Source organism: Periophthalmus magnuspinnatus, chromosome 21 (assembly GCF_009829125.3).
Source record: "Periophthalmus magnuspinnatus isolate fPerMag1 chromosome 21, fPerMag1.2.pri, whole genome shotgun sequence".
Lineage (NCBI taxonomy): Eukaryota > Metazoa > Chordata > Actinopteri > Gobiiformes > Gobiidae > Periophthalmus > Periophthalmus magnuspinnatus.
The window spans coordinates 16,180,054-16,192,644 of record NC_047146.1 but is presented as its reverse complement, the minus strand read 5'-3'; positions in this window follow the sequence as shown (position 1 = coordinate 16,192,644).

Here is a 12,591-nt window from a genome sequence, read left to right as displayed (position 1 = left end):
GCTAAGAAGTATTTATGTTTGTATTTGCTTGTATTGTGATTTTAATGTCTTTCTTTTTCTGTAGAGCATTTTGTATAGCTGTGTTATTCAAACAAACTTCCCTTGCCTGAACTTTTGTAGGATTTAAGGGAGAAACTTATTTGCCAGAGACTGTTGTTGTGTGATACTGTTGTCCCTTCAAGTCAAGCCTGGCTATGCTTCTGTTGTAGGGAGTATTATACCTCTGATGAAGTAAGCCAACATGACTAGGTGTGAGCTGGCAGTAAGCACTTTGGTACATCACAGTGCTATTTCAGTATCAGTAATATTAAAACCACATTACAACCTGCAGTCTTATTCTTCACCCGTTATCAAAAGAATAAAAATGGATAAATACCTAAAAATAAATTCCAGAAGCAATGGGGGTGACATTTTATTTCACTAACATTGAACATAGACTGTGTAAAGAAGTGGACTAAGGGACTGTCACTCGTAGTGCTCATTGAGGCTAGCAGTTATAGCGGCGAATTTGGAGTCGAGTTCCATATTTGGAATTCTGACCGTGAGTATCATAGCAACCAAAGAGCCAATCCGGAGTGAGGCTGTTGAACGTAACGCCCCTCGCTCACACCTCTGGTTTAGGCATGGATTTATTAAAATACCATGGAGTTATTACGGTTTAGCATAGAGCGGGCGCTTAGCAATGCTGTCAGTCAAACCTGTTGCTAACGATGGTGGGAGCGACCTCGGGGAAAGAAAGCACCTGATTTGTTTGTTATTAATGTTCATATCTTCATTTATGGACACAATAGTGAAATAAAAATAAAAGAATCATGTAGAGCGGGTTAATACGAACATTTAAAGATCAAAATGACGAGTCTGACAGCAGCAGTTACTGAGAGAAGGATGACAATTTTTGGATGTTAAGTGACTTGGAGCCAGAGTTGATGGAGCCGGAAGCGTGACCATGATCATGTCCTATTTGGAAGTTAAGTTTTTATGGCAAAGTCACTACAAAGGACAGATTTCATGAAATGATAATAACAAAGTAAAAAAAAAAACTAAAAAAAAACTTCAAACTGTATCTGACCACAGTTTGCATACCTTTGTTCACATTTTTTATTTTTATTTCATCTATTCATCTCAATTCCATTACTGCTTTTCCAAATGGATTTCCCAGCTCGTGACAACAGTACCACCCACAGCCCTTAAACAAACAAACAAGCCACACGCGCAAACAACCGCTCAAACCCTCCTCATAAGTGTTCCCAGTCTGCATTAACCGCTCCATAACCTGATTTCCATTACGCCTTGTTGTGTTAAAAGTCACTATCGCTTTCAGCTGACACGGGACAACTCGGCAGTTCAACTTCTTGGCAGCAACTCTCGTCTTTACGTTTACGGGCCCTCCCTGGAAACGTGCTAATGATTTTCAGACGTCTGGTACTTGATTCAAAGAACATCTGTGAGGTTGGAGTTGACAGCCAATCACGTCGCGGCCCCGGTGTCAGTGTCTGCGCGTCGGATTGGCTTGATGTCTGTCCAAATGCAGACAGGACTTTGTAAAATTTTGTCTTGCGTTTGTCATGTTGATGAGTTCGTACAGTGATTTATTGTATTTTCAATAAAATGTTGAGAAAAAATGTCTCTAAAGCTCACCAGTCTGCAGCGTTCATAAACCACAGAAGATATTTCTTTAGCGTTGTGATTCAATAGCAGTATTCCGCTTTGAAACTGGTGTCCCAAAGTCTAAATGTATTCTTATAAACGATTAAATTTTGAGTTTTATCCCGAAGAATCTATTGTAAACACACTTTGCGACAAAACAAGACTGCTGCACACTGTCTGCATTTAAGTATTTTAACGATATAAACGCAAACTAGTAAGTAAAGTCCTGCATACACAGGCGAAACTATCCCCAAAGGGTCTGTGAGATCTAGGAAATAGTAACATTTAAATTGCAGTAAATTGTAAAAAGTTCCTTCTTTTGTGGTTTGCAAATCGGGTAATGCAACTTTAAACATCGGTGCAGATTCTCAAAGTCTTTTCAGGGAGAAAAAATTAATCCACAACAGATTTTATGTACGGTGGCTCAGTGGTTAAAGTCTTTGCCCACCATCATGGAGCTTGGCAGTTTGATCTCAGCTCTGTCCAAGTTTATTTTGCCATTGTGCCTCAAGCAAGACACCGCGGCCAACCAGCCTTAAATGTTGTGTGTGAGTCAGTGATTGGTGGTGGTCAGAGGAGCTAAATGTGCCAACTGGGAGCCTTGTATTCATCAGTCTACCTCACTGGAAAATGTTTTGAGTAACGGAAATAGCACAATCTTATGATTTTGTTGTAAAATGCTGCCACGCTGTTACCAGACAATCGAGCTTGTGTTTTGTAATATTATCATTATATTAAAAACTTCATAGGAAAAACAGACCAGTGTCATTTGAAAATCAATATCTCATTTTTCGTGATAATTTAAGTTTAAAGAGATCTTTCCATGTATTTTTCCGTCACAACAGAGTATGCCTAAAACCATCTGACAAAAAACATCAAGTTGTTAATTTCATATAATTAGTATTCTGTAAAAATGTGAGCAGAATGTTTCTTGTAAGCGTTTTCTTGTCAAAATGTGACACGTTGATATATTCTGAAATGTCTTCTATCTCAGTCAGCACTAACACACCTCCATTCTTACGCAAGTTAAACCCTGCTGTTGAAGCTTTAGCGCTCAGACCCTGCACATTTAGACCTAATTTACGTGTTTCCCTGCTGCTTGTGGAGGCATTAAATCCTCTAACTGCTTTGGGGTCATATAACCAGACCTGGGCCCAGCCATAATTGTCCGTTCGGGTCGGTTGACTTGTTGAACCTTACATACGGCAACAACTTGTGTAAAACTCGCGCCTGCCGCACAACTCCCCGGAGGCCGGATCCTGGATGGTATATTCCTGGTAAGCCATCATTTCAGGTCATGGTCCTTGGTCTAGTCCGACAGATCTGCTCTTTTCTCAGAATGTGGTTTGAAGTGGACGCCAGGAATGCAAATCTCAGCCCTCTGCGTTGGATTTCAATAGCATAAATCTCTCTAAGGACTGCTCTCAGATGTCTTTTTTTTTCACTTTTTTCACACTGCTACAAGGTGAATTTTATTAAGACACACAAATATTTTAAATTAAATATTATTCAGTGATTATGTAGGGTGATCAGGTTGGGGTTAACAAAAAGGAGGACACCTGGTTCCGGGCGAAAAAATTGGCGATGTTTGTACTTTGTAACCGGCGATGTTCTGTGTTTGTGCGTTGGATTGGCTTGATGTCCATCCAAATGCAGACAGGACTTTGTAAAATTGTGTCTTGCGTTTGTCATGTTGATGAGTTCGTACAGTGATTTATAGTGTTTTCAATAAAATGTTGCAAAAAAATGTCGCCAGAGCTCAGCAGTTTGCAGCGTTCATAAACTACAGAAGATATATTTCTATAGCTTTGTGATTCCTTAGCAGTACTTCACTTTAAACATGCTGTTCCAAACTAAATGTATTCTTATAAATGATTAAATTTGTGTTTTATCCCAAAGAATGTATTGTAAACACACTTTGTGACAAAATGAGACTACTGCTTTTTAACTATATATAAATAAAAATATAAACTGTAGCACAAATTAGGAAGCAACAGCCATAAACAGCACGAGGATTAACGGCACTAAAGTCGTGTATGTGCAGGCAAAAATGTGCTCAAGCTTTGTGAGAGCTAGGAAACAGTAATATGTAAATAGTAGTAAATGGTAAAATGTTCATTTTTTCATATTTTAAAAGAATTATTATTTAGTCGTTAGGGTGGCCAGATTGGGTTTAACAAAAAGGAGGACACCTGGTTCGGGGGCGAAAAAATTGGGGATGTTTGTACTTTACAACCAGCGATGCCCTGTTTGAATTTAATATTGCAAATGTGTGATAATATGTGGGTCAGGGGTCCTCCCCAGGGGAATTTTGGATAAACTGTATGTAATTTGCTGTGTTTAATTGCATTTGATGAGGTTTAAATCGCAATTATATAAGCAAGTGTGGCCTATATTTTTTCATGAGTTTATTTCCCTGACAGTGTCTAGTCCATGTCCAAACAAACACTACAGGCTTAAGTCTTTATCAGGACATCTGAGCACATGTTTTTACCTGTATTTATCAAAAGATACTGCAGACAAGATGCGACTAATCTGATACACATACACGCACCGCGGTTATGTGTTTGCATTACTGCAAACTTTTTCAGCTGGGATTTATGAACGTATCTCGGCCAAATAAAAAGTGTTGTCAAGTTTGAGACATGATGTTCTCCGTTATGACATCGAACCTCTTCACAGTAGCTAATACGCTTTAGTAATACGCTTAAGGTGAAGCTTAGACACATGCTCCATGAGAAGTATCAGTGATGGTATCTGATCAGATGAGTAAAGATTGTTGCCAAAGATTGTTCCCACCCAAAGCTGTCGACGGATAGAGAGTCAAAATCCCAGACATTTTGGAGAAATTTGGGTCCCAAAAGGAGGAGATGTCTGGAAAAAAGAGGAAGTCTGGTCATTCTACATTATGATCTGACCTCTTTATACTAATAATCAAATATCAGAAGTATGGTAGGAGAAATGAAACTGTCTGCTCTATGTTATAACACTTCAGATTGATGTACTATGCTTTGTTTTGATGGCTATGCTAAACTTATTTCCACTGGTTTGCTTTGGAGTGGATCGATACAGGCCGCAAGTGTCTCTATTGTCTAACATGAACCATACCGCCCCATTTGAGGGGTCCAAAACAGAGCCTGGAGGGTGCTAAGGATGAAGTAGACAAAATCAGTCTCAACTGTCTCACTGTTATATTGATACAATGTGTTTGAAATGATATTCCAAGTTCCCATACTGTTTTATTGTACAACTTTACCTATAAAAAGACACACAAAAAGACACACAAAGCTTCAGTGTGCATGCCAAGAAGAAGGGACGGTCCTGAGAGTGCAGGCTTTGGGGCTGCAGATTTACTTTTGTCTTGGATTTTTGGGGAGACAATGTTAGTCAGAACGCACAGCTGAGGGCAATTTCCTTCCAATCACTTCAAGTGCTTTTTCGGAGCCTGGGAATTAATCTGAACTGTGAGAGCTATACACAAAGCAGGTGGACACAAAGCCATAAGCATTTGTCTAGACACACTCGCACACTTATAATCAGTCACTTCTGGGACCACACCACAGACCAACTCACTTCGCTGGGGTACTAAGTCATTTTGGCCAAAGGAAATGTCAAACAGAGTGGAGATTATTAAGACTGTGTTTATTAGCAACTTCAAGGCATCTAACTGGATTGGCCCCAAAGTGCTCTTTATGTGGTTAAGGGGTTTCAAATGTCTAACTTATTAACACAAAAGAAGGAACTTTTGGGGAAGAAAATAACATAACTATATAGATATGCCAGAATATAGATGTAAGTACTTGTTACATTGTACTTAATGAGGAAGGTACTTTGTATTGATGGTGAGAAGCAGCACAGTGGCTAGAACTCCACAGAGCGAGAAGGTTCTGTGTTTTATTCTCATGTTAGAGCAGGGGTCTCAAACTCAAATTATCTGGGGGCCACAGGAGGCAGAGTCTGGGTGAAGCTGGGCCGTATCAAGTATTCCGCAAAATAAGCTTTGTCAAAATCTTCTCAAACGTCATCACTGTTTTCAACATAAATGAGGAAATATGCCAGTTCTTGTGGATTTTATTGATATACACCACTATTTGTTGAATCGTTTGTGACAGGAGTACACAGCGCGAGTGACACGTGTGTTTGGGGTTTACCGATTTTGCAGAACCTTCTACACGCATCATGTTAATACCACACTAACATTAAACTTTCATATTGTCCTGTGGGCCACAAAATATTGTCTCGCGGGCCGCAATTGGCCCCCGGGCTGCGAGTTTGATTCAGTTAATCAATTGCTTTAGAGTGTGTGGAGATTCCGCTACCTGTATCTTGATGGGTTTTCTTCCAGTTTACCCTATTAACCTAAAACCATGCCAACTATGATAGTCCTGACCAAGCCTAGACTAACTTGATCTGGAGATTGATGCGTTTTAATCCATAAATTCCATCGCTTTTGTTGAAATAGTACAGTATTTTAAATAAAAAAAAAAGATTTTGCATTGACCATAATCTAATTTAATGTCTCTGTTGCTGCTTAACAATTACTTTACACTTATGATTATATGACGTACAATTGTACTACACTTTAAGATACTTGTAGTTACTAAGCATCATTTCTATAAAATAAAATGAAACGTAATGAGTTCCATTGTCCATCTCTGGACGATAGACGGTGCATTCATCAAAAAACAATGCAATGCACAATGTACATAAACACAGAACATATGATTTATTGTATATTAAAGAGCATATATGACCACAATGAGAACTTAACAATGCAGGTGGAAACAAAGCCAAACTTTTACCATCACAATCAGCCTCTGCACTCAAACCACAGCACCCCGGCCTCCCTCTCCTCTCCCCAGAGAAGCTCATTTTGGCCGGAGAGTATGTGGAGAGCGGGCAGCGGACATGAGCAGGGAGGTACAGACTTTTGGGTGGAGGAAGAGCAATTACTCCTCGGGGAGATCTGGAAGCAATTACCGCGACTTTTCCAAAATGCCTCCGAAACAATTCAAATCCAGCCCGTCGGGATCTGTGTGCCAAGACATTGTACTCTGCGCGGCCACATCATTGCTCAGGGAATCGCATTAGCCTCATTTGCAGTGCGGACGCCCACGCCAAAACTAGCAGCCTGGCAAATAAACAGTCTGGTTAATAATGAATGGGTGAGTGAATATAGGTGCAGTAAGAGAATGTGGTTTGCAGCAGTGGAGCAAAGCACAAAGCAAGAAATGGTGTAATTGGCGAGGTTTGTATCGCCGGGACTGGCTCATAATGATGGGAGTTTTAAAGCTATGTCATGAGAGTTGAGAATAGCTCATTTTTGTTTCATCTTTTATGTGTTGCATATGATTTTTGTGAAATAGTGTGGAGGTGAATTTCTAATGTTTTTTATTGCACTGAGGCAAGGTACAAACAAAGAAATAATTATCGGTCAGAATTTATATTCTAGGTGAAGGTTTAACTGTGTAACCTACCCCATAATGCCTATGTGTGAGGCAATATGTGTTATCAGCTAATGCAACATTATGAAAATTAAATCTTTACTTTTGAGGTCTCATAGCATAAATGTAAAACTTGTTGAAGCAATAAAAAAATCTAAAATGGTGATGTTTAGATATCTGCGACCTCTGCATCATATACACAATTATTAAAATACATTCAATACGTATATAGGGTTTTTCAAGACGCCCAAAAGCCTCATTCACACATGCAGCCTGACCCGGGAATTTACCTGCATTTTCACGGGTCATGAATGAACAAAGATAGAACTGATTTCCCTGCATTTTGGATCTGCCAATTTCCCAAGTAAATGGGAATATACAGAGAAGCCCCATGTGAGAATAAAGCTAGAAAATTGCCTGGTTAGTATTAAATAGTCAGGTCCGGACATGAAGTTCTCGTGTAGCTTGGGATGCCACAGTAATGTTAGCTACTGTTGCTAAGAATAATAAATTAGATATATTTTTAGTCAACATTATGGTTGCTAGGTAAGTCAAAGAATTACTTCCAGTGGGAGATGTGGCATACATGTCCAACCAGTTTGTTCATTTGTACATTATAAACCAAAATGTAAAAACTTGTAACAAACTAAGCAATCATTTTAATAAAACCTTGAATATGTACCTTATTATACTGCCTATGTTTTAGTGAAATGAGTGGTCTAACGTCTCATATGCAGTTCACCCCTGTAATATACACAACCAAATGGTCGTTAATTAGCACATAATAAAGATAATTACATGAACTTTTTTGTGAAAACGATGCCCAACACGAAACAACTGTCTCCAGTCTGACAGGCCTTATTTGGTGTGAACAAAGTTTAGATCCGTGACCGATTCAAGCACATGTACGTCGCACTTTCTGGTTTGCATCAGTTGGACTAATTCACTTTTGAGTCATCATAACATTCTTAAAAATAACATCTTTCCTTTGTAGTCTGGTTCCCCATTTCTTCTTGCATTACGACAAACACGTAAGCTAAAATCGGCTGCCCCGAAACCTCACCGCAGACCATTTCTCCCAGCGCCTGCCTGCCAAAACACAATGTGAACCTGCTTTAAACATCCCTCTTTCGTGTGGGGGCTCCTGACTGGTCCCAGATGTAGATTCACTTAACACTGCACAAGATAACACTGTTGATTTTCACACCAACAACACATGTCCGCTTCACTGGGAACTAATCAACCTCACATTGTGCTCCCCAAATCTCAAGACGTTCACTGCAAAAACTGAACATTTAAGATACAGTTACGTCCATTTATAACGATCTGAGAAGTTTTGACTTATTGAGAACGATTTAGTTTGGAGTAGATTGTTTTTCTTCTGACAAGCACGTTTTCTTCAATTTAGTTTTATTAATTTCAGAAAAAGAAAAAAGACATTGCCCCCTTCTTCTTGTTTCCATGGAGATGTTACTGCTTTACCTGGAAATTTCCACAGTATGGCTTTTAATGTATCATCTAATATTTCTGCATTCTGACTGTGGACTTGTTCACCTCTCCAAAGAGCTGATATGTAACTTATTGGCATCACCCGCTTGCCTTTATGGAGACAGATACATTTAATGCCATCTTCAACATCTCCATGGAGACAAACCAGGTGGCAGACCTTTCACTAAAAAAGTTACATAGTGCAACTTTTTGTTTAAAGTCAAAATATTTTACTTTGTGGATACATATTTTAGCTTGAATTGAGAAAAATATCTACAAAATACAAAATGTTACACACTTGCCCTGGTTTGGTCCTGCCTGCTCAGTTCTGACGTTGACTTTGGTTGTATTTTGGCCCTTGTTTAGTCAGGGTCAAGTCCAGGATTTGTTCCGGTTGTAGTCATAGTTTAATCTGACCTACAAACTAAAGCCATCTGAGATAGTTAATACTTGCTCAAATCATTCATATTCATTTTTATCTAATTTTTTAGCAGTGTTTCCATTTTGTTTTTCATCCAGACCAACAACCAACGCTATAATAAAGGTAATTACTCTTTTATTTTCAGGCACGCATTCCGAAGCGCTCCTCTGCTGTGTGTCCAGAAGTTGGCCCCTTTCAAAAATATACACGTCTCTGTGATGAAACCCAATCCAAGCCTGAAAGCACTTAACCCTGTACGGGACAGGACCGGGCGGCGGGGGGGGGGAGCGGTAGTGCCACATGAAGGCCGTTCTGTGTGCGCGGGGCAGGATACGGCCTCGTCATGTGTCCCCTACAATCACGCTGAAGAACCCCCTCAAAGCGCGATTCATCCTCCGTAAAATAGTGCCGCATTCACCAAATTGCCGTGACGGGTTGTGTGTGTCGTGGAGGTATAAAAAGAGACCGCGATTATCTGGACGATGTTTGTTTAACCTCAGATGGTGACCAGACGGCCTTGAACTATGTGATTTTAGCATTAGCATGTGAATAGCGTTTCATCATTTTTTTTTTTTTTTCATTGGATACTTTTTTGGTTAAATTATTACTCAAATAAGAATAATTGTCACTGTCACTATCTGGACGTAGCATCTGATCCACAATTTTAAGTTAATGTAGTTGAAAGCACAAAAATATTAAATAAAACTAAAAAATCTGGAATGGCCCCCCAGAAAATTGAAAAAAAAAAAAAAAAAAAACGTGATACAAGACATATCATACTATTGCCAGATAAATACTTATGAATAGTTATATCATTTTGAACATTTAAATTGCATTATAGATCTAATACAGCTAAATAAAAGTCTGAGTTCTGGGGGAAAACTGCAGTTACATCATCCAGTAGTGGAAGGTAACAAAGTAAAAGTAGTAAAGTGCTGTACTTATGTAGAAATTTTAGCTATCTGTACATTTTACAGTGGATACTTTTTACTTTTACTTCACTACATTTGAGAGCAGTATCTGTACTTTCTTCTCCACTACATTTTTGAACAGGACTGAAAAGTAAAAAGTACTTTTCACATGATTTGAGGGAATATTTTTCCCATGTTCGTGTTAATATCCTGACTAAAGTTTTCAAGTTCAAGCTTTGAACAAACAAACAATACACAAAATTCTTAAAAAATATTAAGAAATGTATCCCTATTGCTGACCAAAATATGTCTTTTTTTTCTTTCTTGTGTGAAATACTTTTACTATTTACTGTCAAAGTACATTTTTATACAGGTACTTAAATACTTTTTCTTATTTACTTACTAGATTTTTTCATGTGATACTTTTTTTTGAGTCACTTTTTACCTTTATATCTGTACTTTTACTTAAGTAACAAAACTGAGTACTTCATCCACCACTGACGTCATCATAGAATATTCTGGTTTGGTTTAGAAAGTGATTTTTTAGACTTTACATTTCAGTCCAATGTCCATAATAGTCTCATAAGTTCATCTCCATGCACCCGGAAGAACACTTGGCAGAGGTGAAACTCGTTGGGGTATTTTTTTAATTAAATCAACCATGTTTAAATAACATCTTTTTAACCGTAACCCGTCGGACCGCCTTGGTTTTGGCAGTATTTCTTTATTATTGCAATATAAGAAGTTTCCCGCAATCTCCAAAAAGCACCTGGCCGGCTCTACTTTTAATATACTTCCACATCCATGAAGTGCTCCCCCAACTTCTTTATAAAGTTAGTTTTTATTTTCAAAGTATGTATTTTCCAAAGTATCTCTTGCTCAGTGACATCCCAGTTTCTGTTTACTTAGCCTCCACTTCAGTCATGATTCATAAAAGCCAAAGGAGGACAGTCGGGCCCAGTCATGTTCCTGATTTCTTAATTCCCCTCTCAACTACGCATTATTAAGTTATCATGACTAATAGCTTAAATTACTCCTTACAGTGCACAGTCCCATAGGAAGACAAGCGCCACTGACACTAGCCAGAACCGGGACATATGGAAAAGCTTTACACCCCCGTTAAAGCTACGTTTCAACGGGATTCTTTTGAGGATGAACCATTTCTTTTTCCTTCACTATCAACTTGGAACAACAGCCAGGAGTCGTCCGATGGGGTTCCAGTAGAGCTCGCAACTAAGACTTTATTTGTACAGCACAATTCGTACACAAAGTAATTCAAAGTGTTCTACAGAATAAGAAAGGCATTACAATCACAATACAACAAATCAAAACATAAATGATCATCATAAAATTAACATTGAAAGAGAAGAGTGCAGAATGGATAAGTATCTCCAAGTCTGGTTTTGACAGTATACCTTTTATTTTTTCAATGTTTTTAGATGGTAAAAAGCTGCAGATGTTATTGATTTGATGTGGCTGTTAAAGTTCAAGTTTTTAGCAGTCAAATAATGAGCAATTAAAGAGCCTGTACCCATTTTTCCCCATGTATTTGGGTAAAATTGGTCTTGCCCTAGTACAGATATTTTGTATAAACAGCTCTTGAGGTCAAAGACTATATTTTCTCTAAGGCTTTATTTTGTCTGTATTTTATTGTCTGATCATCAGGAAGTGCACTCTTAGCACACTAGTCATTATTAGCTTTAAGATGCTTGGAATTCATAAGGCAAGTGAGGAATAACTTTGGACCACTGCAAACCTTTAAAAATAAACATCCTCTTTTTCCATATTTTTACAGGGTTTAAAGTAGAAGAGAGCAAACACCGTCAGCTCTTATTCACCTGTATGGGCTCGTGGATATGATGAAAATAAAAACTAAGTAAACGGGCATCATTTTATATAAAGCTCTGGACACAGAGATGAAGTGGACTCTCGACAGATCAGGACCTTACACACTGGCACTGAGGAGACTCATAGGACATGTGCAGTACTACACCTGTAAGTCTATGTTAACATGAGTCTATATGGTGACAACAGTAAGAAAACACAAGTGAAATGTTCAAACGTTAAATGAGAATATTCTCAATAAAAATTTCAATCAGGCTGAGTGAGTGTCCAGAGGAGATGCATTCATCTGTTTAAGTTAAACAGAAAGTAAAGTTTGAGTAATGTACAAAGACATGTTTCCTAAAGGTGAAGCTAAATTTCATTATTTTTTCTCATTGTAAGGATTTGCTTTTAAGGAAAAGGAGCAGGTTCAGCATTGCTGTTTGTCCTGAACAGTGTCATTGTAATATGTGACAGTACAGTTCAGCTGTCACTTCTCTGCCTAGGCCCCCTGCTGCTGTAAACCCTGTCCTCTTTGTGTCCCACAGAGGTGTAGTTTGTAACCCTCTCCACACTCTGTATTGTGAGTGAGCATTGGGGCCTTGAAATCATTGTGAAGAGCATGCTGTGCAGTGGTTTAGGGCAGTAGTCTCCAAAGTTAGGCCTCAGAATGAAGTCACTGTTTTTTCATACAGTAAATGGTTGTTTATTAATCTTATTCAGACATAACATTTTATAAGATCACTTAAAGTCTCAAAACACATCACGTTGACTAATCTACTGATCATAGCAGGCAACGCAAAATTAGAGTACTGGCACTTCTTTGTGTCCACTTAAAGCACTGTCTAATACATAA